The sequence below is a fragment of the Aphis gossypii genome, chromosome 1, assembly GCF_020184175.1.
Source record: "Aphis gossypii isolate Hap1 chromosome 1, ASM2018417v2, whole genome shotgun sequence".
Taxonomy (NCBI): domain Eukaryota; kingdom Metazoa; phylum Arthropoda; class Insecta; order Hemiptera; family Aphididae; genus Aphis; species Aphis gossypii.
Genome location: NC_065530.1, coordinates 66,027,006 through 66,031,948, shown reverse-complemented (window position 1 = coordinate 66,031,948; position 4,943 = coordinate 66,027,006). Strand labels below are relative to the sequence as shown.

Here is a 4,943-nt window from a genome sequence, read left to right as displayed (position 1 = left end):
GTCAGGTTGGCCGAGCGGTCTAAGGCGCCAGATTTAAGCTCTGGTTCCCAAACGGGAGCGTGGGTTCGAACCCCACACCTGACAAACTATTTTTTTGCTTTTTTTTTATTCACTTATTTTAGAACTTACACAGTGTTACATAACATTAATTTTTGTTTAATCAATAATATACGACGGGGATTCTATTTTTCGTAAAAAATAATTAAAATTAAATAAGTACCGATGAGTTAAGAATATTATTTATTAATAAATATAACGTAACTTTAACAATAAGCAAAGTTCAGCTGGTCTAGTGTATTAATGTATTATAGAATTTTGTTATTTTGAAGGTCGGTATTATTGTCAGTAAAGTTATTTTTATAAGGAGAGTATAATATGATTTAAGGGAATGTCAGCATATATTGTTTGTTGTCTTTCTCTGGCACACTCGCCAGTCGCTACATACAACAAAATACATTCACGCAAAATCATTTTTTTTTTATGTTTTTAAGAAATCTTTAAGTAAAATTATCCATCATAATAATTATAAATAATAATATTTTTATGGATATGATTTGTCTAAAATATTGTTTTAAAACAATTTAATTTTTATTTAAATGTACAAAAATGTTTAATTATTATTTTTAATGTCTAATATTAAGTCACATATTAATAAAACATAAAACTAATATGTCAAGCTTTCAAAATATTATTTTCTTTTTTAATTTTTGTAATTTGTAATTTTATGATACATTTACTCATAAAACATTAAAAAGTGTGGTAAAGTGGGTACCGCTCTAAAATTAAATCATTTTTGTTGATTTTGACATATTTCGTAAAACTTTTAACTTTAAACGCTTGTAAAAAAAAATTGTGACTTACGATTTTTGATTTTTTTTCAACTACAATAAAAACGACTTATAAAAAAATCTTTTATTATATTTTTAAGTTGTTTGGGAAAATAAATTCATTGACGTTTCAAAAAAAAAAAATTACTTAAAAATAATCGAAAATTTCAGTTGTCCATAAATAGATCAAAAAAATAAGCCAGACATTTTTTAACCGTGTATAGATAACAGTGATAAGTGATAACACTAATACAAATATTTGGTGAAAATTTTAAGTACTTACAGTGATTAATTTTTGTTTTAAAACAATATAAAAAATCGATTTTTTTGAAAACTGTTGGAAAATTCTTACTTTTGACTTCTATAGTGCACCAAGGATATATTCACTTTGCCATCGAAAAGCACCCCTAAAGTTTGAAATTAAAGCATTTTTTCGACAAGTTATGCTGTAGGTACACAGACAAAAAAACCACTTCGTTCAAATTCTAAAAAATTATTCAATATTGAGATAGGTGTATCGTTCATGGTCGAAAACTGAATCTATTCGTATAGTTTATTATTTTGGTTGGTCAATAGTTCTTAGAACTTTTCAAAATAATTGGGAAAAGTAAAATAAAAATTACAAAAAAAAAAAAACGGAGATATTAATATAATAATATAATAAGTAATAACTATATAATAATGTTCTAACATTTTCTAGAAGTTCTCTAATTTTCAAAATATTGTGATTTTTCTTTTGGCTATTTATAGATATTTGAAATTTTCGATTTTATTAGCCTAGAAAACCTGTTGATGGCCATTTTCGTGTATTTTTATTTTACATTATTTTTTGGAGTAAGAATTATTGTATACGTCTTATATGTATTTTATAACTTAGCTTGCATATATTTTGTAAAAACAAAAATTCGATAAAATTTATTTATATTATTGAAGTATGTTGGAGAAACTTGTGCAAGCCGTTTTCAGGTATTTTTTATTTTATTTAATTTTACTGAATTGGAATTGTGTTACGAATTTAAAAACTATACTTGCATGCGGGCGTTATGCTGTACATTATATTGGTTAATATTTTTTTTGAAAATCTAAATTTTTACTAAAATAGAGTTGAAAATACGTATTTTTGGGTGGTTCGTGAGATTTTGATTATATGGACAAATGAGGTATTCATTGTAGTACTTAAGTACTCAAATATATGAAGTGGTAGGTCATCTTTTGAAAAAAATAATACAATGGAGTGTATATAACCCTTAAATCTTTCCTCCCCTTATTCACGTCATTAAATGAGCAATAGACTGGACATAAATAAATGATAATGTCGTATGTATTAGAATTAGACAACCATAATATCGAGTAAAACAATGTACAACATTTCAACAATAGTCAATAATTCATTACACAACAGTTTCATTAATGGCGCTAATCGGACCATATACTCGTATACCAGTCCGCCAACCAGATATCTGCTATCGAAGTGCAGTTGGCGTCAGTGTAGCTCTTACGAATAAGTGGTTAGTTCAATTGCGTATCATTTGTACAGACTATAGAGTGATACGCTCTTAAACCTATAATACCATAATATGTTTGTACACTTTAAGCTAATGTCAATAATCCAAAATTCAGTTTGCCAACTCTGTTTACCCTTATGTCGAGGTACGATAATATAATATTTTTGGGTCCATACCATTGTATATGGTTAACAACATAATATTTAATAATTGTCTTTTATATAATAATATAATATAAAAGTAAATGCATAATGAGTGTGACGGATATGGAAATTGCATGGCACATGCGTTTCCACTGATCGGTGAGATTCATCGTCCTACGAATGTACATAAAACGGGTCGCTCTGGCGGCATGACGAAGCTGATGCACTTGGTTAATGATAAGATACGCGGTGTCTTTTATCTAATCGAAGTTTATATTTTGTCTATAGTTCATATTACCTAATCACGTAGTTATGAAATTATGAGTTTTAAATTTAAATCTAACGAAAATTGTCCCAAAAAGAAATCTCTCTTCATCTTCTCTTTTACCAAAGGTAGATAATAAGAAATTTAAATCATTCACAAGTCTAAATCGGTTTTTTGTTCTTGCTAAGTGTGACGACGTTGACATGAATACATCTATTATAATAAAGTTAAAAATCACAATAGTGATGATACAGAAAAATTATCGCCTGTTTACATAAAAAATGTGAGTAATATCTTCACTTTTATTTCTAACCTGGCGTCTATATTTGACCCTACAGATTTCATTTGTAAAGCTACATCCTCTGACCTCTTTTATTATTGTGCACACGTATTCCCGTGAATATTTTAATGTGTTCTTAGATTATTAATTAATGGAGATTGACATCAGTTTTCACTTTTTTCACACTTGTCAGTCAAATGCTATTCACCCGTTTCGTAAATTTATTTGCAATCTCCATTCAAGCACTTCATACGAAGAATACATGAATCATGGCCAGCCTTTCAGATCATGTTACCAATATACACGAAATAAAATGATTTTCGGTTAAATCAACCTTGCCATTTTTTTTTTGCTGACATCAAAAAAGTTACTAATAATTTGGAATATAAAAGATTAAATTTCTTCTTAACTCAAAAACTGTTGTTGAAAACCACTTCCACCTTAAAGCCCACCACAGTGTTATGTATGTCAGTCTTACGGGTATATCCAGAAATACTGTTATTATGATCCTCGATATGTTAATTGTTCGAAGATAACTTTTCAGATTTATATGCCAAGTCATGTGATTCTCTAGTTAGATGTACACTGTGTGATGGAAGCCATCCTGTCAATTATAAAGGTTGCATTGATCATAAAATGTTTAAAAATTTTAATCGTCCAAATAGGTAAGATCCTTTCATAAATTATATTCTTTTAGCCAGTAATAATCTACTAAAATTCACTTTTAATGCCACCTCCACCAATTTATTCTATACTTGTACCACTTCTTCTGGTAAAAATCATTCTCAATGTTGTTTAAATATTGAAGCATTATTATTGACTTCCTTTATTTCTGAATTCATAAATATTATAAAATCTTTCTTTTCAATTCTTATTTCATCGTTAAATAAAACCTAATTATGAATATCTCTGTTCACTGCAATTACGCTATTTCATATTGTTATTTATTATATCTTATGTAATGTATAACTATTTATATTCTGTACTTCGTATATTTCTTGTATATTTTATATTATATATATAACTATATATAATATGGATCTTGCATAATTATATTATCCAAACTATTGACTATTCATATTATGTTATGTTTGACTTTGTATTTTCATTTTGTTACGAAAAATAATTTATTGTATAGTCTAGATTAATAGTGTTTATAGTTGCCAAGCTGCAATAGTACAACTAAAACTTAAGAAATAAATAAATAAAAAAAATAATGTTGTGGATAATCCAAATAGTTATACAAATAGTAGAAATAAATAAATAATAATTACATAGATACGTGCTTCCACTTAACTACATCGTCAAGAGTAATTGTAGCTGACCACAGTATAAACCGTATAATAATATCAAATATGACGGCTTGTTGAACTATCGTGTAGGGGTCATACACTTATGCAAAAGTAGTATGTATGGGTAGTATGTGTAAATGTACCAACATAGTAACATAGTTAATAATATAAAAAGAACTACAGTTGATAAGATTATTTCAAAAAATATACATCGTAAGTCAGCAATTTCTGTTAATGTTGTAGCAATAATATGACGGTAAATAATGAATTATAAACGATAAAAAAAATTATCGGTTATATAAACTATTATTATCATGTTTTTATTTCATTTTAGAGGGGTGTGGTTGTCATATAAATTTCTAAAAATACTTGCATGTCCATACTTGTATGGCGTAAATTATATTTATAAAAAAAAATGTTGGGACATTTTTATTTTTGTTCGAAAAAGGTTGAAAATACACATTTTAGTTAGCTTGATGTGATTTTGATTTGGTTGAGAAGGAAATATTAACTATAGTACTTAATAACAACTTAAATATGAAGAGATAGGTAATTTAAAAAATTTACAATGGAGGAGATATAACCCTTAACCTTCCACCCCATGTTCATGTCATTGTATGAACAATAGCCT

The 4,943-nt window shown here is 27.3% G+C and overlaps 1 non-coding gene across 1 annotated transcript; it reads left to right on the top strand.

Moving 5' to 3' along the window:
• Positions 1-84, top strand: Trnal-uaa (transfer RNA leucine (anticodon UAA)). Its single transcript has one exon. It is a non-coding gene; the product is annotated as a tRNA-Leu (tRNA).
• The last annotated feature ends 4,859 nt before the right edge of the window (positions 85-4,943 follow it).